Source organism: Pseudophryne corroboree, chromosome 5 (assembly GCF_028390025.1).
Source record: "Pseudophryne corroboree isolate aPseCor3 chromosome 5, aPseCor3.hap2, whole genome shotgun sequence".
Classification (NCBI taxonomy): Eukaryota; Metazoa; Chordata; class Amphibia; order Anura; family Myobatrachidae; genus Pseudophryne; species Pseudophryne corroboree.
In genome coordinates, this window is record NC_086448.1 from 73173285 (window position 1) to 73196954 (window position 23670).

Sequence of the window (23670 nt, forward strand, 5' to 3'; positions counted from 1 at the left end):
GAGGCGATTGCTGGTCGCAGTATAATACCAGTATGTGTGTATATACTTTTAAGGATATTTTCCAGCTTCCTATCAGCTGGTTCCTTGAGGGCGGCCGTATCTGGAGACGGTAACGCCACTTGTTTTGATAAGCGTGTGAGCGCCTTATCTACCCTAGGGGGTGTTTCCCAACGCGCCCTAACCTCTGGCGGGAAAGGGTATAATGCCAATAATTTTTTAGAAATTAGCAGTTTTTTATCGGGGGAAACCCACGCTTCATCACACACCTCATTTAATTCATCTGATTCAGGAAAACTACGGGTAGTTTTTTCACACCCCACATAATACCCTTTTTTGTGGTACTTGTAGTATCAGAAATGTTCAAAACCTCCTTCATTGCCGTGATCATGTAACGTGTGGCCCTACTGGAAAATACGTTTGTTTCCTCACCATCGACACTGGAGTCAGTGTCCGTGTCTGGGTCTGTGTCGACCATCTGAGGTAACGGGTGCTTTAGAGCCCCCGACGGTGTTTGAGACAGGTAATAACTGATTTGCCGGCTGTCTCATGTCGTCAACAGTCTTTTGTAAAGTGCTGACGCTATCACGTAATTCCTTCCATAAGACCATCCAGTCAGGTGTCGACTCCCTAGGGGGTGACATCACTATTACAGGCAATTGCTCCGCCTCCATACCATTTTCCTCCTCATACATGTCGACACAACGTACCGACACACAGCACACACACAGGGAATGCTCTGATAGAGGACAGGACCCCACTAGCCCTTTGGGGAGACAGAGGGAGAGTTTGCCAGCACACACCAGAGCGCTATATATATATACAGGGATAACCTTATATAAGTGTTTTTCCCTTATATAGCTGCTGTATTGATTTATCTGCCAAATTAGTGCCCCCCCCTCTCTTGTTTTACCCTGGGAGAGTCAGGGGAGAGTCAGGGAGCTTCCCTCCAACGGAGCTGTGAGGGAAAATGGCGCCAGTGTGCTGAGGAGATAGGCTCCGCCCCCTTCTCGGCGGCCTTTCTCCCGCTTTTTTAAGGAAAAACTGGCAGGGGTTAAATGCATCCATATAGCCCAGGAGCTATATGTGATGTATTTTTTGCCATCTAAGGTATTTTTATTGCGTCTCAGGGCGCCCCCCCCCCAGCGCCCTGCACCCTCAGTGACCGGAGTGTGAAGTGTGCTGAGAGCAATGGCGCACAGCTGCGGTGCTGTGCGCTACCTTATTGCGCTACCTTATTGAAGACAGGACGTCTTCTGCCGCCGATTTTCCGGACCTCTTCTGCTCTTCTGGCTCTGTAAGGGGGACGGCGGCGCGGCTCTGGGACCCATCCATGGCTGGGCCTGTGATCGTCCCTCTGGAGCTAATGTCCAGTAGCCTAAGAAGCCCAATCCACTCTGCACGCAGGTGAGTTCGCTACTTCTCCCCTTAGTCCCTCGATGCAGTGAGCCTGTTGCCAGCAGGACTCACTGAAAATAAAAAACCTAATTTAAACTTTTACTCTAAGCAGCTCAGGAGAGCCACCTAGATTGCACCCTTCTCGTTCGGGCACAAAAATCTAACTGAGGCTTGGAGGAGGGTCATAGGGGGAGGAGCCAGTGCACACCAGCTAGTTCTAAAGCTTTTACTTTTGTGCCCAGTCTCCTGCGGAGCCGCTATTCCCCATGGTCCTTTCGGAGTTCCCAGCATCCACTAGGACGTCAGAGAAAAGTCCTTTTACACCCATAAACACACAGGTTCAGTGAAATCTGTGTGTTTTCGGGTGAAATAGCCCCGTTTTCAGATGAAAATGGGGCTGTTATCGGGCATTTTGCTTCGCCTGCTGGAGGAAGGTGAAGCAAAACCCCCAATAGGCACGCGCCGGCTTATCGGGGCCAATTAAATAGCCCCTGGCGGCGATACTTATCACCCGCCAGCTTTGGGCCAAATTGAATATCCCTGTCAGTATTACCAGGTGCAATGACACGGGCGGTGTCCGGAAGAAGTTCTAACAAGATACTTGTTTAAGCGACAATCTCAATCTGGAAGTTCTCCCTTGAGTTTCCTTTCTGCTTGAAAGGGAATGATTCTATTTTTAATTACTACCACCAGATGGCGCTGCAGTGTCAGGAATCACTTCACAAGGTTCATTAATAAGTAAATGTCAGTTCCACTGGAATAGCAGAGTCCCGGTTTTATTATAGTGTGTTAAGCAGCTGCACTGTTCAGTCATTAGTGACCATAGTGTCTCTTTTCTTATTCATTATCTGTCAGCCTTGTAGTTTGCTGCGCGGAAGGCCGGGGCCTTGACATTACTTTACTCTCCTCCAGAGGCCAACTATGGGGCTTACACCCAGTTCTCAACTGCTCAAGATGGTGTCTGTGACTGTTTCACTTGTTAGAATACTCAGCGAAACTAGCCAGACTCACGTGTCCAACGGCTGTAGAGATGATCTGCTTCTCTATGCGCAGCCTCATACAGGTTACTCTGTCCGGCAGCGTAGCACTGCGCTATCCGCTTCCCTTCTTCTCCAGTCACTACTGCCTGGTTACTGAGCGGAATCCCCACACCGCTCTGAGCCACCTCCTTGCACAGTTGCACTTTCTCTCTCTCTCCAGAGCTTCACTGGATGACGGGGTGTAGAACACTTGCTCCATACATGTGGAGCGCCGGTCTCTGCCTCTGTAGTACTCCGTGCACTGGCTCCGTCCTCCTCCAGTCTCTCTCAGGCTCCTCTGCCGTCTGACATCACATCCCGTTCTTTTAGCCAATCTGTTGCCTCTCTGCTTTTCCGCTCTCTCCCTGGGCATAGTCAGCATCCCTGGGTCTCAACGCCCTCCAGATTGTTCCCTTTTGTACAGCCTTGGTTGCCTAGCACCCGGGCTGAAAGTGCAGAACCCCAGACTGCCACAGTTTACCAAGTTCACAAGAGACACAATCATAGCTACAGTTTGTAACCCTCTCCTGTGCTAAAGGGGCATCACTCACTCCGGAGTGGGATGTCACACATCTTCCTTGTGTCTCTCCAGCCTCATGCTCCCCCATGTCCCTCCAGCCTCATGTCCATCCCCTGTGTCTTTCCAGCCTTATGAACACCCTCCATCTCTCCGGCCTCATGCCACCCCTGACTCATGTCCCTCCCATGCCTGTCCAGCCTCATGACAATCCTGACTCATGTCCCTCCCATGCCTCTCCAGCCTCATGCCCCCCATGTCTCTCCAGCCTCATGCCTCCCCCTGTGCCTCTCCAGCCTCATGCTCCCCATCTCTCCAGCCTCATGCCCCTGCCCACTGTCTCTCCAGCCTCATGCTCCCCATGTCTCTCCAGCCTCGTGCCTCCCCCTGTATCTCTCCAGCCTCATGCCTCCCCTGTATCTATCCAGCCTCATGCTACCCTGTGTCTCTCCAGCCTCTACTCCCCCATCTCTCCAGCCTCATGCCCCTGCCCACTGTCTCTCCAGCCTCATGCTCCCCATGTCTCTCCAGCCTCGTGCCTCCCCTGTATCTCTCCAGCCTCATGCTCCCCTGTGTCTCTCCAGCCTCATGCTCCCCCATCTCTCCAGCCTCATGCCCCTGCCCACTGTCTCTCCAGCCTCATGCTCCCCATGTCTCTCCAGCCTCGTGCCTCCCCTGTATCTCTCCAGCCTCATGCCCCGCTGTGTCTCTCCAGCCTCATGCTCCCCCATCTCTCCAGCCTCATGCTCCCCCCCCTTTCTCTCCAGCCTCATGCCCCCCTGTGTCTCTCCAGCCTTATACTCCCCCCCCCCCCCTTCTCTCCAGCCTCATCACACCCCTGTGTCTTCCTAGCCTAATATTCCCCATGTGTCTCCATGGGGACCTTTAGTGAGAGCTACGGGAGAATTATATTTTTGTGTATATACATATAGATAAATAGATAGATAATATATAGATATACAAAAAAGACAATTGTTGTCAAGGCTTGTCTGTACATTTACTGTACAGGCCAGTACACACTGGCTGAGATGTGTGCTGAGCAATCTATCACAGAGTGAGGAGGGGTGACCGGGGGGAAAGGGGGGGGGGGAGGGGGGGGGGGCGCTCATGAGCAATGTGCTAGATTGAGCCTGCATGCCGCGCATCGCTATCGCTGGAGGGCGTACATACGAGAGATCCGTGCTTAAAATCTAAGCAATCTAGTCAGATTGCTTAGATTTTAAGAACGGATCTCTCTGTGTGTACCCCCTTAATACAGATGCATGCAGTAATTCATTGGTAAGATTATATGACTATAGCCCAGTACCCACGGGCCGATATAGGAGAGATGTGTGCTGAGCGAAGCGCTCAGCACACATCTCTCCTCCCGCTCAGCACAGCGCGATCTGTGCTGAGCGTGCGGGGGGAGACGGGGGGGCCGCTCACTTCACCCAGCGGGTGAAGTGAGCGACCTGCTAGATTGGCCTGCATGCAGGCCAATCTAGCAGCGGCGATAGCGATGTGCGGGGCCGCGCATCGCTATCGCCGAGGGGGCTACACACGGAGCGATCATCCCGATATTCTAAGCAATCTAGTCAGATTGCTTAGAATATCGCGCCGTGAGTACCCCCCTTATAAGGACATTTTTCTAACCAGATTCACATACGCAAGATTCACCAGAAGCAAATGATTCTGAAATACTGTGTGTTGTATCAATGTCCAATGGAAACAAAACATGTCATGATAACTGTGAGATGCCAAAGTAAATTATGGTATCTGAAAAAACATTGCAGCCTTTTTGGAAACCATAAGATGTATATATATATATATATATATATATATATACACACACACAAATGTTATGCAAGCCCGGCACTCTATATCAGCCCTGGTCAACCTGCGGCTCTCCAGATGTTGTGAAACTACACATCCCAGCATGCCCTGCCACAGTTTTAGCATTCCCTAATAGCAAAACTGTGGCAAGGCATGATGGGCCTTGTAGTTTTACAACAGCTGGAGAGCCACAGGTTGGCCAGGCCTGCTCTATATAAATGATGTACACAGCCCCAGTGCCATCCAAAAGGAATAAACAATGGCCCTCATTCCGAGTTGTTCGCTCGCTAGCTGCTTTTAGCAGCATTGCACACGCTAGGCCGCGGCCCTCTGGGAGTGTATCTTAGCATAGCAGAATTGCGAACGAAAGATTAGCAGAATTGCAAATAGAAAATTAATAGCAGTTTCTGAGTAGCTCCAGACTTACTCTGCCACTGCGATCAGTTCAGTCAGTTTCGTTCCTGGTTTGACGTCACAAACACACCCAGCGTTCGCCCAGACACTCCCCCGTTTCTTCAGACGCTCCCCGTTTCTTCAGACACTCCCGCGTTTTTCCCAGAAACGGCAGCGTTTTTTCGCACACACCCATAAAACGGCCAGTTTCCGCCCAGAAACACCCACTTCCTGTCAATCTCACTCCGATCACCAGAACGAAGAAAGTTCTTTGTTAAGCCATGAGTAAAATACCAAACTGATTAGCAAATTTACTTGGCGCAGACGCACTGCGAACATTGCGCATGCGCATTAGCGACTAATCGCTCCGTTGCGGAAAAAAATAACGAGCGAACAACTCGGAATGAGGGCCAATGTGTTGCTGCGAGAGGTGGCACTCAGAGGACTTCTCAGAAAGAAACACACTGCACAATGACAAGTACAAGTATATATACCTGTCCAGCAAGTGGCGGAACAAGCAAGCGGTGGGCCCAGGTGCAACAAAATGCTTTGGGCCCCCCCCCCCCATCCCATCCAAGTCCACCCCATGGGCAGTGCGTGCCGTAGGCGCGCGCAAAAATACATAGTGGCGTGGCTTCGTGGGGAAGGGGTGTGTCCACAAAATAATACCAATTCATAAAACGGTGCACAGTAGTCTCCATTCTTCAAATTACGCCGCACAGTAGCACCACTACACCAGGTAGAGACCCTTTTACTCCTTACAGCGAACAGATTCCCCTTTTTACACATAACGGCAGACAGTGTGCACTTTTTACACATAACGGCAGACAGCGTGCCCTCGTTACACATAGCGGCAGACAGCATACACTTTTTACACAATGGCAGACAGCGTGCCCTCGTTACACATAGCGGCAGACAGCGTGCCCTCGTTACACATAGCGGCAGACAGCGTGCACTTTTTACACATTACGGCAGACAGCGTCCCCATTTTACACATTACGGCAGATAGCGTCCCCATTTTACACATTACGGCAGACACCATACACTTTTACACATAACGGCAGATAGCGTGCCCTTTTTACACATTACGGCAGGCAGATTCTACCTTTTTACACATAGCGGCAGGCAGATTCCCCATTTTTATACATAGCGGCAGGCAGATTCCCCATTTTTATACATAGCGGCAGGCAGATTCCCCATTTTTACACATTGCGGCAGGCAGATTCCCCATTTTTACATTGCAGCAGGCAGATTCCCCATTTTTTACATTGCGGCAGGCAGATTCCCCATTTTTATACATAGCGGCAGGCAGTCCCCCCTTTTTACACATTGCGGCAGGCAGTCCCAACAAATAAAAAAAGAAAGAGAAAGAAAGAAAGAAAGAAAGAAAGAAAGAAAGAAAGAAAGAAAGAAAGAAAGAAAGAAAGAAAGAAAGAAAGAAAGAAAGAAAGAAAGAAAGAATTATACTTACCCTCTCTGTTGGCTCAGGCTCCTCGGTGCAGCTTCCCGGGCAGTAGAGAAGAAGAAGGAGGAGGGAGGTGAAGGAGGGAGCCGCAGCAGCGCTGTGTTACTGGTGGAGGCGCTGCTGCCCCTCTGCTTCCCTATAGGCTGTTCTCAGAGACAGCCTATAGTGAAGCAGAGGAGCAGCAGCAGCAGCGCCTCCACCAGTAACAAAGCGCTGCTGCGGCTCTCTCCTTCACTGAGAGACTGTGACCTGTTTGTATATGAGGGAGGGAGGGAGGGACGGACCCTCCTCCCTCCTTCGTGTGCGGGTGGCCAGAATCGTTCCTTATGACGGGCGGGTCACGGGAGCGCTGGTGTGCGGCTGCGGCATGACATACAATGAGTCATTGTGACTCATTCATGTAATGCCGGCCGGCGGCTGTGGGCCCTTGAGTGCGGCGGGGCCCCAGTGCAATGCACTGCCTGCCCCGCCAGTAGTTCCGCCCCTGTGTCCAGCAGCAACTATTCTAGAAATGATAGTGGAATTTAATACCTTAGATGTAATAAATAATTGATATATTTAGATGAAACTTCAAGGTTAAGGTTGAAGGTCAGTGTTACCGGTGCAGGTGTGCAGCAGATTATTGGGGTGGGGCTGATAAGAGATGATAATGGGGGTAATTCCAAGTTAATCGCAGCAGGAAATTTTTTAGCAGTTGGGCAAAACCATGTGCACTGCAGGGGAGGCAGATATAACTTTTGCAGAGAGAGATAGATTTGGGTGTGGTGTGTTGAATCTGCAATCTAAATTGCAGTGTAAAAATAAAGCAGCCAGTATTTACTAGTGATGAGCGGGTTCGGATCCTCGGGATCCGAACCCGCCCGAACTTCTCCTTTTTTTTCACGGGTCCGAGCGACTCGGATCCTCCCGCCTTGCTCGGTTAACCCGAGCGCGCCCGAACGTCATCATCCCGCTGTCGGATTCTCGCGAGATTCGGATTCTATATAAGGAGCCGCGCGTCGCCGACATTTTTCACTCGTGCATTGGAAATGATAGTGAGAGGACGTGGCTGGCGTCCTCTCACTTTGTTTCAGGGGGCTGCAAATATCTTTATTCTTGGGACCAGCAGTATTACAGGAGGAGTACAGTGCAGAGTTTTGCTGACCAGTGACCACCAGTATTATACGTTCTCTGCCTGAAAAACGCTCCATATCTGTGCTCAGTGTGCTGCATATATCTGTGCTCACACTGCTTTATTGTGGGGACTGGGGACCACCAGTATATTATATAGGAGGAGTACAGTGCAGAGTTTTGCTGACCAGTGACCACCAGTATTATACGTTGATCTATTACTGGCATATAATTCCACACATTAAAAAATGGAGAACAAAAATGTGGAGGGTAAAATAGGGAAAGATCAAGATCCACTTCCACCTCATGCTGAAGCTGCTGCCACTAGTCATGGCCGAGACGATGAAATGCCATCAACGTCATCTGCCAAGGCCGATGCACAATGTCATAGTAGAGAGCATGTAAAATAAAAAAAAATAAAGCTCAGTAAAATGACCCAAAAATCTAAATCAAAATCGTCTGAGGAGAAGCGTAAACTTGCCAATGTGCCATTTACGACACGGAGTGGCAAGCAGGGCCGGCAACAGAAATTTTGGGGCCCGGTACACTGATATCTCTGTGGGCCCCCTCCAGGCCACTACTGTCACTGCCACTAATGTCACTACCATGTAGAGAAGTTCTATTCCAAGTGCAGATAGTGCTAGCCGTGTGCTCAGCAGTAGTGCAGTATATTTTTATTACACTGCATATTGTATAAAACAGATATTTGCTATGCAATGTAATAAAAATATGCTGCACTACGACTGAGCACCCAGAACAGTGGGCCCAAAATCTGCACCTTTGTACACACGGGGATATCGAGACAGTTGACCTGGTGGCATGGGGCGGTGGTGGGTCCCCAAGGCCGTTTCTAGACAGTATTGCTCGCAGTGAGAGCAATATAAATGCCCCCCGCAGAGTGAGGTCATGCTGCAAAAAGGGGGTGTGGATTAACTGCTAGGGGCATAGCCAAAAAAGTCTTTGAGAATTACTTTAATGGATGACAGTATGGGTGAGCTGGTTGCACAGGTAATGTAGTTAGCAGAAATCCCTCTACTGTGTGCTAAAGAGCCACATAGCCCAACAAGGAGAATGGAAAGTAATACCCAAATATAACAGGAGGTCTCACCCAGGGGTCACTGAGGCTGCAGTGTCCATGTGATGTCTCCACTGCTGCTTTCCAGCTGGCCAAAGATACTGAAAGGTCTCTGGAGAGTGTCTGGGACGCCATAGAACCGCACAGGCAGAGTGCTGCAGCGTGAAGCATTTCCAGGCACACAGCAGGAGGGAGCTGGGGAAGCTGTATGCTCCAAGCAGAGGGGAATGCTCCGGTGACACAGGCAGGACGAGGTCTGGAGTCAGAAACCAGTGGTGGGGAGCAGCAGCCAGCAAGTCAAGGTCAGCGTGATAACTCCCCACCAAACTGTAGACAGACGCTCCAGGAAGCTGCGGATGTCACCCGGGAGCAGAGAGGGAAAGTAACAGCACGTGTTGGCAGGGGCGTGGCAGGGGGCCCTGAGGTAATGATTGACAGCTGTTAGTTGCCCAGCAACTAAGTTTCCCTCACAGAATAGGGTCAGGGGCGCCCCGTGCGATTGCGGCAGGCAGGCGGCCAGGCGCGATCCATATACATTTTAATACATTTATTGCACCGCACTGCCTCTAAATCCACGCAGCCGCCACACTGCCGCAGTCATGGTTACCCCAGAACCTTGGGGCCCCTTACAACGTCGGGGCCCGGTACGGGTGTCCCCTTTGACCCCCCCTGTCGCCGGGCCTGGTGGCAAGGAACGGCTGAGGCCCTGGCCTATGTTCAAGGCTAGTGGTTCAGCTTCACCTGAGGATGGAAGCAGTCATCCTCCTGCTAGAAAACTTAAAAGAGTTAAGATGGCAAAAGCACAGCAAAGAACTGTGCGTTCTTCTAAATCACAAATCCCCAAGGAGAGTCCAATTGTGTCGGTTGCGATGCCTGACCTTCCCAACACTGGACGGGAAGAGGTGGCTCCTTCCACCATTTGCACGTCCCCTGCAATTGCTGGAAGGAGCACCCGCAGTCCAGTTCCTGATAGTCAAATTGAAGATGTCACTGTTGATGTACACCAGGATGAGGATATGGGTGTTGCTGGCGCTGGGGAGGAAATTGACAAGGAGGATTCTGATGGTGAGGTGGTTTGTTTAAGTCAGGCACCCGGGGAGACACCTGTTTGCATCATGTGCTGTTTGGGGACTATTTTTTTGAAGTGCCATCCTGCCTGACACTGCAGTGCCACTCCTAGATGGGCCAGGTGTTTGTGTCGGCCACTTGGGTCGCTTAGATTAGTCACACAGCTACCTCATTGCGCCTCTTTTTTTCTTTGCATCATGTGCTGTTTGGGGACAATTTTTTTTATCTGCCATCCTGTCTGACACTGCAGTGCCACTCCTAGATGGGCCAGGTGTTTGTGTCGGCCACTTGGGTCGCTTAGCTTAGTCACACAGCCACCTTGGTGCAAATTTTAGGACTAAAAATAATATTGTGAGGTGTGAGGTGTTCAGAATAGACTGGAAATGAGTGGAAATTATGGTTCTTGAGGTTAATAATACTGTGGGATCAAAATGACCCCCAAATTCTATGATTTAAGCTGTTTTTTAGGGTTTTTTGTAAAAAACACCCAAATCCAAAACACACCCGAATCCGACAAAAAATTTTCAGGGAGGTTTTGCCAAAACGCGTCCGAATCCAAAACACGGCCGCGGAACCGAATCCAAAACCAAAACACAAAACCCGAAAAATGTCCGGTGCACATCACTAGTATATTTACCCTGCACAGAAATAAAATAACCCACCCAAATCTAACTCTTTCTGCACATGTTATATCTGCCTCCCCTGCAGTGCACATGGTTTTGCCCAACTGCTAAAAAATTTCCTGCTGCGATCAACTTGGAATTACCCCCAATATCCAGAGCACACAGCAGGGGTGAGGTGAAGATAAGAGGCAGTGGGGAGCAGTACTGGGGAGGGCTCTGGAAGAAACTGGCAGCCAGTGCAATAGTGCTGTTTGGGAGAAGTGGAAGATTTATTATCAGCTGGGCACTGAAGATTGGAAGTCTCATGTTTGGTTATTAAAAATCCAGTTAGCAAGTTGTTACAATAGTCAAGATGGGAAGTGATAAGGGCAATGAGTTGGTGTTCTAATGGTGTCATTAAGGACTTAAAGGTGAACGTGGGAGGTTTTTTTTGGGAATAACACAATTTTGAGGTGAGTCAGATCTGTGTCCATCTCCTTACATGCTGGGGGCCACCCAGCACAGGGCTAGGCCACCCAGCATGTGTGACGGGCCGCCTCCCGATGCGTCCGCAATTAGATTGTGGATGCATCAAATTAACTTTTTTTAATCAGAGTTGCTGCGTGTAATGCCCCTTGAAAATGGTCACGGCAAGCTCCGTTCAGCCCTCTCCCCCCAAGGCTGCATCGCTGCCACGCGAAGTCCACCGCTGTCAATCACACTGCGGCAGCATCCTTCCTTGGTCCGGCAGCAATGTGTAAGGTCGCGCACGTGCACCGCAGCCAGTGCTCGTGCACAGACCACCTGAATGCAGCAGCTGCGTACAGACGTGCGGCTGTGTTCGGGTCTGACTAACACCCTGAATGTGGGGAATGAAGCACAAGTCACACTCAAAAATAGCCTGAAGTCAATGTGCGTCTTGTTTGAAAGTGATGATAGCGAGGTTCACCGATATAGGAGTGTCAGACAGGAGAAGGGCAGGTACTAGCCCTGGCGGCAACTTATGCAATGCACCCCCCTCCCTCAATGCTTACCAAGGTGGGGACAGTCCAGCACCCTCTTCTCCTGGGATTGGAAGTGTGACATAATAAGCAACCATGACCCTGCCATAGTAATGCCTACAAGGATGAGCCGCCGACAGCTCCACAAGAACTTGCTGACTGCTTCTCCACCATGTCAGCAGCCGACGCTCCGTTATAATGTTGAAATGTTTCTAATTCTTCTTATCACTCGTTTATAGATTTTAAATGGTGCTCAAGCCAATCAGCTCCTAGCTGTCATGTGTTTGAAAAATGACAGTTATGAGCTGATTGGCTGTAGCACCATTTATCGTTCATAATGAGTGATAACAATAATATCACTCATATTAAATCTTCCTCTAAGTCATTTAGCATATAGGTATTCCATTGCCATTGGAGACCTAGAGCTGGCCCTGGATGGATGGGTGTTAGCGGAAAGTGTGGAAACAAGGAGCTCAGGTCTTGGACAGTCTATGGCCCAGATTTATCAAGCCTTGGAGAGTGATAAATGACACGGTGATAAAGTACCAACCAATCAGCTCCTAGTTGTCATTTTTGTAACATGGAAGTTAGGAGCTGATTGGTTGGTACTGCTAAATATCACTCTCCAAGCTTGATAAATCTGGGTGTAAATTTCAGGTTAGGGGGGTACTGGAGTGAAGAACTGGGTGCCATCAGCATCTAGAGTGTTTTGTGGTTGGGGGGCAAAAAAAATTAAAATTTGGCACTCCCCCCAATTATCCCTCCCCCCACCCCGTGTGGGGAGCACTTACCACGGGATCCCCGCGGAGACTCCTACCTGAAAAAGTGTGCTCTGTGCTGCCCCCTGTCCTGTCCTAGCCGGCTCTTCACTGATGCATTACTGGGAGGAGGCGTGGCCATGCTGAGCCTGCTGGGACATCCCCGCATCTTCCCAGTAATGCATCTGTGAAGAAACGACTAGGACAGGACAGGGGGCAGCATGCTGCAGCACCGGCGGCAGGAGTCTCCGCAGTGATCCCGTGGAAAGCGTTCTCCCTCCCCAGCGTTTGCGCCCCCCCCCCCTGTTCCGACGCCACTGGCTGGAGCTAAAACTTAAAGTCGATCTTGCTAATTGTGGGCCTGATTCATAGATGCACAAAGTCACAAACTCAAGGTTTCGTCGTTCACAGCAACTGACACTCAGGGATGTTTGAGGCTGTGACTGCAATCCTGTACACACCTGCAATGTCTCCGGCATCTTACTTCTTGTGGACATGCAGTGGCGGATCTTGCCACGGGCAAGCAGGACTTTTGCCCGGGGCGCCGCCTTCCGGAGGGCGCTGGCGCCATCCGGAGGGCGCCGCACCATGGCAAGATCCTCCACTGTCAGTGTGCGCCCCAGCAGTGTCCCCCCGCTGTGCCCCCCCTCCCGCTGTGAGAAGGGAACCAGACGCTATGCGTCTGGTTTCCCTTCGTGGCGCTGGTCCTCCCCCGCTCTGAAGGGAATCAGACGCTAAGCGTCTAGTTTCCCTTCATGGAGAGGACCTTTGGTGTGCGGTGCGCGATGACGTCATCGCGCACCGCACAGCATTGTGGCATAGACGCTAGGGGTCATAATTGACCTCTAGCGCTTATGCTGTGCTATGGGAGAGACGTCATGACTGACGTCTCTCCCATAGATCCGAGGAGAAGAGCGGCGCCGGTCTGCAGGGTCTGGAAACAGGAGCGGGGTACAGTAAGTATACTTTTTTTTTTCAGCGGCGCTACAAATGGGGGGCGTGACTGACCACGCCCCCATGTTAAGCCACGCCCCTAACTTTTGCCCGGGGCGCCGCAAGGGCAAGAACCGGCCCTGTGGACATGCTATGCAACCATAGGGCTGCTTCAATAATCGACCGATCCGTGACCAATTCTACAGTACGTCTTACTATCTCCAAAGCTGCCGGTGGGCGTATCAATACACAGCCAGAAATATGCAGATTTTTCCATAGTTGCTTACAAATTTGCAGCTGTGAATGCATTTGAATGCAACTCTGAGTTTCTAATGAGGGAAGTATAAAGGGGGAACAGAAGAGAATCCTGTCTGGGGTTCCATGCCTCCCAACATTGGCAGCGGCAGCGATCGCAGTCTGAATCTTTTTGTGGAGTGCGCATGTATAGCGGGATATCAGTGTACCGGACACCAAGATTTCTGTTGCCGGCCCTGCTGGCAGGGAGCTACTTGTGTGGTACAAAAGCATTGCTGCCGTGCAATGCTTTTGTACCTGTGCAGGGGGTGGGAGGAAGGGGCAGAGCCAGACATTAGGGGCGGACTAGCCCTGTTCTGGGCGTCCCCTCGCATGTCTGTGAAAGTGATCGGAGATGTGCTACATTTAGCACATCTATGATCAACTCTGATATACCCCCATTGCTTCCTATGAATCCGGGACGCCCAAAAGGGGCGTGGCCTGTGGGAAAGGGGCGTGGCTTCATGGGAAAGTCCGCAATCGCGAGCCATGCCCTCATTTTCGTTACTGAGGGGGCATGCCCAGCGCTCTGTGAGCCGCTGGTATGCCCTCTCACCCTCTTAGGGATATTCATTTTGGCCCGAAGAGACATCGGGAGTAAAAAACCCCGATGTTTCTTCAGGTGCTGCGGTCAGGCTATTTAATTAGCTCGGCCGGTAACAAGTCCTTTTACACCCGTAAACACACAGGTTCAGTGAAACCTGTGTGTTTTCGGGTGAAATTGCCCCGTTTTTCGGATGAAAACGGGGCTGCTATCGGGCATTTTGCTTCGCCTGCTGGAGGCAGGTGAAGCAAACCCCCGATAAGCCACGGCATGCGCCGGCTTATCGGGGCCAATTAAATAGTCACTGGCGGCGAGACTTATCACCTGCCAGCTTCGGGCCAAGTTGAAAATCCATGTCTGTCTCCACTGAATAGACGCTGTGCGCACGCGCACAGCATCTATTAACTGCTGCTCTGCTAAGCAGAGCAGCAGTGACAGCAGCCTCCCAACTGCCACCCTCCACAGTGTCCCGCAGGTGGGGCAGCGGGACAGTCCCCAAAAAACGGGACTGTCCCGTGAAAATCGGGACAGTTGGGAGGTACGTATGGGGTTTTGAAAAACTTTGGAAAATACACTTTTTTGAGGATGTAGTATGATGAGGGCCAAGATAAGACAAACTCAGTAGAGGGTTTTGTATGAGTGTGGCACCCCACCAAAAGAACCTTCTCCCCTTGTGCCCCTTCCCCTATTGAATGCAGTCCTGGCTGGACACTATTAATACTACATCAAGGAAAGGGCTAATTGTGCCCTGAGTGCTGCTCCTAGGACACTGACCAATCAGCAAGAGGCGTATGGATCCCAGGGAGAGAACTGGCTTGTGCTGTGGCAGTTACAGCCGGGTGCTGGGAAAGTTGGAAGTTGAGTGGCAGCCATCTTGGAGAGTTGTACTGACAGGAGGAGCTGAGAGACAAGACGGGGCTGCTGCTGTGATTCCTGGCCAGGGAGGCAGGACAGAGACGCGACTACCTGGAGCAGATTAGAGCCAGAGACCCTGGGAGACAGCTCCATAGTGACAGAGCCCACCATACTTCCAGCAGTAGTAGTGTGAGTGACAGCAGCCAGAAGGCCCTCTGAGATAAGTAGCTGGCTGGAGGAAGGAGCAGCCTCATTGACAGTGTCTACAGTGCAAACGTCCAGAGAGGTATTATTACCATATACCTGACCACCATACACCAGTGCAAGTTAGCACAGATTAAGAGAGAGACTGGCCAAATAGAGTGTGGGGTGTCCCAACAACACTTATAGGATATGCAGCATATGAAGGAGATATTATTCCCCTGTGAAATAGTATTATACGATGCTGAGGAGTTAGCCGTTGCAGTATAGTAGTACCCTTGCCTCCCAACTAGACAGACTGAGGGCTCCCGCCACCCAGCAAAATCCCGGACAGCTTTTTGACGCGGCCGTGCTGCTGAGACACAGTCAGAGCAATGTGTTCTTTCACACGTCACGGCTGCCGGGTTGTAGCCGGAAAAATCCACTGGAAGGTCCGGCTTTAGGGCTGGGGCCGTGCCGTCTTTGTAGGCAGAGAACCAACGACCGTGTGTGTGAAGGGGAGCTTTCCCACACAACGTTTTTTTTAGCCACTGCTGCTGCGCATGTGCATGGCTGAAAGCCGTTGTGTGTTAAAGACCCTGCCGGATGGCAAAAAGCCGGACAAAGTTTGTCCAGGTTTTTGCCATCCGGTGTAAACCGGGTAATGAATGTGAAACAGCTCTTACCCTCACTGCAGTTCAGAGACTGTAATTAATGGATAACTTCCAGCTGTAGATTTGTAGTCATCTAACACATCCATTCTGCTGTTGTTTCATCTTACTCTCAAGTAAAGGAAGCTTTTCATGCAAGCTATTGCAAGCTAAACTGGATACAAATAATTTGTCAGGTTACCGTTAGTACCCATTGTGTTATAGCACAGTACAGCCTAACAGAACTAATCACTGTCATCTTCAGACAAGTGCACCCAATTTACCTCAGGATTGATTCCTGCTACCGAGAGCCTCAGCTAGTGCTTAGTTCTATTTGGAATTGGTCAGCATCAGTTAACAATGGGGGTAATTCCAAGTTGATCGCAGCAGGATTTTTGATAGCAACTGGGCAAAACCATGTGCACTGCAGGGGAGGCAGATATAACATGTGCAGAGAGAGTTAGATTTGGGTGTGGTGTGTTCAATCTGCAATCTAATTTGCAGTGTAAAAATAAAGCAGCCAGTATTTACCCTGCACAGAAACAAAATAACCCACCCAAATCTAACTCTTTCTGCACATGTTATATCTGCCTCCCCTGCAGTGCACATGGTTTTGCCCAATTGCTATAAAAAATCCTGCTGCGATCAACTTGGAGTTACCCCCATTGTGTAATACAGAGTTTTATTCCACCACACCTAGGGGGTAATTCCAAGTTGATCGCAGCAGGAAATTTTTTAGCAGTTGGGCAAAACCATGTACACTGCAGGAGGGAAAGGGGGGGGGGGGGGGGGGGCAGCAGGGACGTGCAGTCAGGGGAGGCAGGGGAGGCAGTGCCTCCCCTGTCATTAATGAGTAAGATAATACAAAGAAGATGCATATGACACATATTCTGTGTCATATGTATCTTCTTAATATTATTCTTAGGATTGCTCCCCTCTGTATGTGTTTGGGAGGCACTGATCGTGGTGCCTCCCGTTGTCACTGGGGAAAGTATGGGGAGCGGGGGGCGGGCACGGGCGGGGACTAGCCTTGGGCTGTAAAAGCCCATTGAAAATATATGGGAAAGCGGCACCATTAGAGGTGCCGCTTTCATACAGGGACGTGCTTTCAACCTATGAAAGCACGTCCCTGTCAGTGAGGCCACAGTGATTGGCCAGCGGATCCGTCACTGGATCCGCTGTCAATCACTGTGTGGGCGACGCTGGCGGAGGAGGTGCGGGCGGCTGGATGCGGAGATGGTGCGGGCGGCGGGATGCGGCGGTGGTGCGGGCGGCGGCGGTGCGGGTTGCGGCGGCGGAAATGTACCTTTATCCAGCAGAGTTTGGCAGCGGAGCGGTTCCAGTTTCAAAAATGGCGCCTCAGCGTCATTTTTGAAATTCAAGATGGCCGCCGCGAGCCAATCACGGCTCGCCGCGTCATCGCCCCGCCCCCTCGGCTGACTTATATAAGTCAGCGCGAGGCGGAGGAGAGTCAGTCCGACGGCAGAGGAGGAGCTGTGAAGAGCTCCTGAAGAAAGAAGTCCTGGCTGGGCGGCGGCTATGCAAAAGAGCTTAGCAGCCGCCGCCCACCAGGTGAAGAAGACGCTGGAAGCCCTGGGGAGGTGGCGCCCCCCCCCCAGGTGAAGACGCCGGAAGCCCTGGGAAGGCGGCGGCCACGCAAAAGAGCTTAAAGGCCGCCGCCGCCAGGTGAAGGTCCGGTTTAATAAAGCTTATTTTCAAGATGTGTGGTGTTTTTATTTTAATATTTTCTTTACAGGTGGACTACAGGTGCCAGCGGGCCCTTTATGTCCGGGCATGCTGGCACTTGTGGTTCTCCAAGTGCCAGCATGCTGGGGCAGGCTTGCTGGGACCTGTAGGCTACCTGTAAAGAACAATATTACTATTCTTTGCAGGTGGACTACAGGTGCCAGCAGGCCCTTTATGTCCGGGCATGCTGGCACTTGTGGTTCTCCAAGTGCCAGCATGCTGGGGCAGGCTTGCTGGGACCTGTAGGCCACCTGTAAAGAACAATATTAACACAATGAACCCCGCACCCACCGCCACCAGGGGTGCGGGGCATAGCACTGGGCTATCAGCCCAGTGCTGGTTACTGCTCGGGAGGGGGGACCCCATTTTTATTTTTTGGGGTTCCCACTTTCCGAGGAATTCCAACCCTGGGCTGACTGGCTGGGGGGCCAGATTAATGTTATGGCAGGGGGACCCCACACTGAGTGTCTCCCCTGCTATGGCATTACTCCCCCTGGCTGGTTCTGCCTAGTGCTGGTTTTACTGATGTGTAGGGGGACCACACTTTTTTTTTTTTCGGGGGGGGGGGGGGGGAAGTGGTTTGGAGGGCTTGTTAGCTGCCAGTGCCTCCCCACCGCACGTCACTGGGGGGCAGATATAACATTTACAGAGAGAGTTAGATTTGGGTGGGTTATTTTGTTTCTGTGCAGGGTAAATACTGGCTGCTTTATTTTTACACTGCAATTTAGATTGCAGATTTAACTCCCCACACCCAAATCTATCTCTCTCTGCACATGTTATATCTGCCTCCCCTGCAGTGCACATGGTTTTGCCCAACTGCTATTAAAATGTCCTGCTGCGATCAACTTGGAATTACCCCCCTAATCAGGAGTTTATGCTGACTGTGTATCACATCCAGGAGCGGATCTTGGTGCGGGCAAGCAGTGCCTTTGCCCGGGGCGCTGCGGCCTGGGGGCGCGGCCGCAGTCACCCCACATGCACCGCCGCCTGCCCGCACCCCGCTCCACGGCTGCAGCAGACGCCGTGGGCTGGGTGGGCGTCCGCTGCAGCCGGCTCCAGGCACAGACACTAGAGGTCGTTATTGACCTCTAGTGTCTGTGCGGCGCTATGGGAGAGACGTCATGACGTCTCTCCCATAAAGAGGAGCGGGCGGCCAGACTGACGGAGCAGCAGCAGAAGAAGCAGTCGGGAAGCAGGAGCGGGGCAGTGGTAAGTATTGTTTTTATTATTTTGTGTGTGTGTGTGTGTGTAAGCGGCGATAGGGGGCACAGCGACAGGGGGCAAATAAAGAGGGGGCACAGCGACAGGGGGCAAATAAAGAGGAGGCACAAATACTGGGGGCAAATAAAGAGGGGGCACAACTACTGGGGGCAAATAAAGAGGAGGCGCAAATACTGGGGGCAAATAAAGAGGGGGCACAACTATTGGGGGCAAATAAAGAGGAGGCACAAATACTGGGGGCAAATAAAGAGGGGGCACAACTATTGGGGGCAAATAAAGAGGAGGCACAAATACTGGGGCAAATAAAGAGGGGGCACAACTACTGGGGGCAAATAAAGAGGAGGCACAAATACTGGGGGCAAATAAAGAGGGGGCACAACTACTGGGGGCAAAAAAAGAGGAGGCACAAATACTGGGGGCAGATAAAGAGGGAGCACAACTACTGGGGGCAAATAAAGAGGAGGCACAAATACTGGGGGCAAATCAAGAGGGGGCACAACTACTGGGGGTAAATAAAGAGGAGGCACAAATACTGGGGGCAAATAAAGAGGGGGCACAACTACTGGGGGCAAATAAAGAGGAGGCACAAATACTGGGGGCAAATAAAAAGGGGGCACAACTACTGGGGGCAAATAAAGAGGGGGCACAACTACTGGGGGCAAATAAAGAGGGGGCATATCTACAGGGGCAAATCAACTGGGGGGCACAGCTACTGGGAGCATAACTGGCCATGCCCCTCCCCTATGAAGCCACGCCCCCTTTCCCCCTGCACACTAACTGTTTTGCCACCGGGGGGGGGGGGGGGGGAGTGGAAACTCTTGCACTGGGCGCCACAAGGGGTAGAACCGGCCCTGATCACATCTAATGCCATTAATTAAAGACTCTATGTGCACCAACGTTATGGCCATCTAAAACTGCGCAGTATAGACTTTAAGGGGAGGTAATATTGATTGGTATAGTTTTCAATATAGATATACATGTATCTACTAGGTCAGTGGTTTCCAAACTTTTTTGAATCATGGCGCCCTAGAATATCAGAATTTTTTCACGGCACCCCTAGGCCAAAAATTTCTTACTGAGAAATTTAGAAAGAAATATTACATTAAGTAGATCGCGTTTATATGTCTTCCTTAGAAGTGTGGTGAGGGACAAGATTTGCTTCTGTTTGGCCACATATTTTATGACTGGCAGCCACCAGCACTGGTTTTGTTATATTGACCATGAATAATTTGAATTGGTCCTGGACCACCAACCTAGGGCACCCCTGCAAGTGTCCCGAGGCACCCCAGGGAGCCACGGCACACAGTTTGGGAACCTCTGTACTAGGTGATTCATTGTGCCCTACGGGCGCTCTTCACACTGTCGTAAGGGGCTACGCCCCTTAACCCTTGCACACCCTTGTGGCATGCAATATTTTTATTATATGGAGTATTACCTCCAATCATAATTTTGTGAGTGGTTAAATATTTCACGGACAAAGGGCGTGCAATGGTTAAGGGGGTCATAGCCCCTTGCAACGGCATGAACAGTGCATGCAGGGCCTGATGAATCACCTAGTCGGTGCTGTGGTTGGGGGAGTGGTGGGTGCGGGGGAGACGTGGATGGGGGAGGGGGTACCATGGATGGGGGAGGGGCAGTTGCGGGGGGTGCTGCGGGTGGGGGGAGGAGCGGTTGTGGGGGTGCCACGGGTGGGGGAGGGGTGGATGCGGGGGTGCTGCGGGTGGAGGAGGGGGTCCTGAGCCACCGCGGGTGGTGGAGGGGGTGTGTGGGGGCCACGGATGGGGCATGGAGTTACTGCGAGTGGATGAGTGGCGGGTAATGCTTCTCCTGCTTCTCCTCCTGTCAGCAGCTAAGCTGCTGTACTCCCTTTGGCAGTGGCTCTCCCAGAGACTCGCACAGCAGCCAGTCACTATTGTTAGCGACGGTGTCACAACGCGCCGCATTACAGGGAAGAAGATGCACTCAATAAACTACAGCTCCCAGCAGCCCTAAAGGCCGGAATGCTTTGGCGCTAAGGGCTGCTGGGAGCTGTAGTTTATTTAGTGCGTCTACTTCCCTGTAATGTGGCGCATTGGGACACTGGTGCTAACAATAGAGACTGGCTGGCAGAACTGACTGACTCGCTGAATCAATGTAAAAGGTGAGAGTGCTGTGCAGTGTCAGTGACACTGCACACCCACTGCACTGCACAGCACTGTCACCTTTTACATTGATTCAGCGTCCAGACATTACCCTCCGCGATATCACCCACTCAATCTGTTACATTAGCCATCTCGGGGCTTCCAGGCCGGCAGCCCAGGTGCTGTGTTTCGGAGTCAGGGCCTCTGGGGATCTGGGCGTGGCTGTGGTGGGGAGGCACTTCTGTGACATCACACGCAGAGGAGGCTTCGGGGCTCAGAGAGTCTGCGGTGCAGGGAGGGCTATGAAAGCCTTCTGCTGCACCGCTTTCATACACATCTATGGCAGTGGCCGCAGCAGCTTTTGTTACACCTGTGCCGTGGCTAGGGAGTGGGGATTGTTGATGCCGGAGGGGGCAGGTGGACTGGCAGCAGGACATAGGACGCTGCAGTAAAAGGATTCCCCCCCCCCCCCCCCCCCCCCCTATCTACAGCGCAGAGACTTGCTGGCATACCCTCCAGCTGTACCTTTTTGGCAGGTACAGTACCTATTTTTATGGTCTGTACCGATTTCTGGCTCTCTAAACTTCCATTAAAAGTATAGGAAAAGGGGCGTGGCCACGTCCCTTTACCCATGGCCACGCCTCCTTTTTGAATTTGTACCAATTTTATGTGTAAATTGTTGGAGGGTATGTTGCTGCAGATGCAGTGGGCCTATTTTGGGGTGTGGACCTGGAGCTGCAGCTCCATCAGCCCCATTGTTAATCCATACCTCCCAACATGACCCTCTCCAGGAGGGACACAATGCTCTACTTCTGGACTTTTCTCTTAATTTATGATTGCCGGCACCTGTATTGAACTAGTTAATGGATAAGAAAGGTGTTGCAGCACAGGTGATGACAATCATATATTAAGAGAAAAGTCCAGGAGCAGAGCATTCTGTCCCTCCTGGAGAGGGTCATGTTGGGAGGTATGGTTAATCCTGTTCTGGGAACACACATCAGCCAAAGGGCAGAGCCTCCCATTGGATGTAACCTGTGTGGGAGGGAGTTTCTCGCCCAATCAGCTGTGGACTGGGTATGATAGACCTGCCGCTAACCCAATGAGAGCTCCTAGCCACGCCCAGCGTTATACACACGGTCACAGAGTGACAGATCAGGGCTATTATATAGGAGATTGACAGTGTCTGCTTCGTATAGTATTGTTTCCGTATAAGTTGTTAATTGCAATTGTATCCAACTGTTCCTGCTTAATGCTAGTAATTTTGTTGCATTTAACATAAAAGCATGGTCTTCCTCCAGGACAGAAAACTACTGAGACCACTGCTTGCAGTGTAATAAAATATCTTTATTTCTCTATCGTCCTAGTGGATGCTGGGGTTCCTGAAAGGACCATGGGGAATAGCGGCTCCGCAGGAGACAGGGCACAAAAAGTAAAGCTTTAGGATCAGGTGGTGTGCACTGGCTCCTCCCCCTATGACCCTCCTCCAAGCCTCAGTTAGATTTTTGTGCCCGGCCGAGAAGGGTGCAATCTAGGTGGCTCTCCTAAAGAGCTGCTTAGAAAAGTTTAGCTTAGGTTTTTTATTTTACAGTGAGTCCTGCTGGCAACAGGATCACTGCAACGAGGGACTTAGGGGAGAAGAAGTGAACTCACCTGCGTGCAGGATGGATTGGCTTCTTGGCTACTGGACATTAGCTCCAGAGGGACGATCACAGGTACAGCCTGGATGGTCACCGGAGCCTCGCCGCCGGCCCCCTTGCAGATGCTGAAACGAGAAGAGGTCCAGAATCGGCGGCAGAAGACTCCTCAGTCTTCTTAAGGTAGCGCACAGCACTGCAGCTGTGCGCCATTTTCCTCTCAGCACACTTCACACGGCAGTCACTGAGGGTGCAGGGCGCTGGGAGGGGGGCGCCCTGGGAGGCAAATGAAAACCTTTTTTGGCTAAAAATACCTCACATATAGCCTCCGGGGGCTATATGGAGATATTTAACCCCTGCCAGAATCCGTTAAGAGCGGGAGTCGAGGCCGCCGAAAAAGGGGCGGGGCCTATCTCCTCAGCACACAGCGCCATTTTCCCTCACAGAAAGGCTGGAGGGAAGGCTCCCAGGCTCTCCCCTGCACTGCACTACAGAAACAGGGTTAAAACAGAGAGGGGGGGCACTAATTTGGCGTTAGAAATATATAAAAAAGATGCTATAAGGGAAAACACTTATATAAGGTTGTCCCTATATAATTATAGCGTTTTTGGTGTGTGCTGGCAAACTCTCCCTCTGTCTCTCCAAAGGGCTAGTAGGTCCTGTCCTCTATCAGAGCATTCCCTGTGTGTGTGCTGTGTGTCGGTACGTGTGTGTCGACATGTATGAGGACGATGTTGGTGAGGAGGCGGAGCAATTGCCTGTAATGGTGATGTCACTCTCTAGGGAGTCGACACCGGAATGGATGGCTTATTTAGGGAATTACGTGATAATGTCAACACGCGCCAAGGTCGGTTGACGACATGAGACGGCCGACAAACAATTAGTACCGGTCCAGACATCTCAAAAACACCGTCAGGGGTTTTAAAACGCCCGTTTACTTTAGTCGGTCGACACAGACACAGACAGGGACACTGAATCCAGTGTCGACGGTGAATAAACAAACGTATTCCTTATTAGGGCCACACGTTAAGGGCAATGAAGGAGGTGTTACATATTTCTGATACTACAAGTACCACAAAAGAGGGTATTATGTGGGATGTGAAAAAACTACCGTAGTTTTTCCTGAATCAGATAAATTAAATGAAGTGTGTGATGATGCGTGGGTTCCCCCCGATAGAAAATATGGGCGGTATACCCTTTCCCGCCAGAAGTTAGGGCGCGTTGGGAAACACCCCTTAGGGTGGATAAGGCGCTCACACGCTTATCAGAACAAGTGGC

General features: G+C 51.2%; 1 protein-coding gene across 2 annotated transcripts in view; it reads right to left on the reverse strand.

Annotated features, from left to right (window-relative positions):
• ASB4 (ankyrin repeat and SOCS box containing 4) overlaps positions 1 to 23670 on the reverse strand; it is a 58446-nt gene that overhangs the window by 25687 nt on the left and 9089 nt on the right. Inside the window, exon 1 of one of the 2 annotated variants that reach the window (XM_063921368.1) lies at positions 8820 to 8898. The exons of the other annotated variant lie outside the window; for it this stretch is intronic. The gene's annotated coding sequence lies outside the window, so the exon portion shown is untranslated. Of the gene's footprint in view, positions 1 to 8819; positions 8899 to 23670 lie in introns of those variants that run through there. 2 annotated transcript variants of the gene reach the window in all.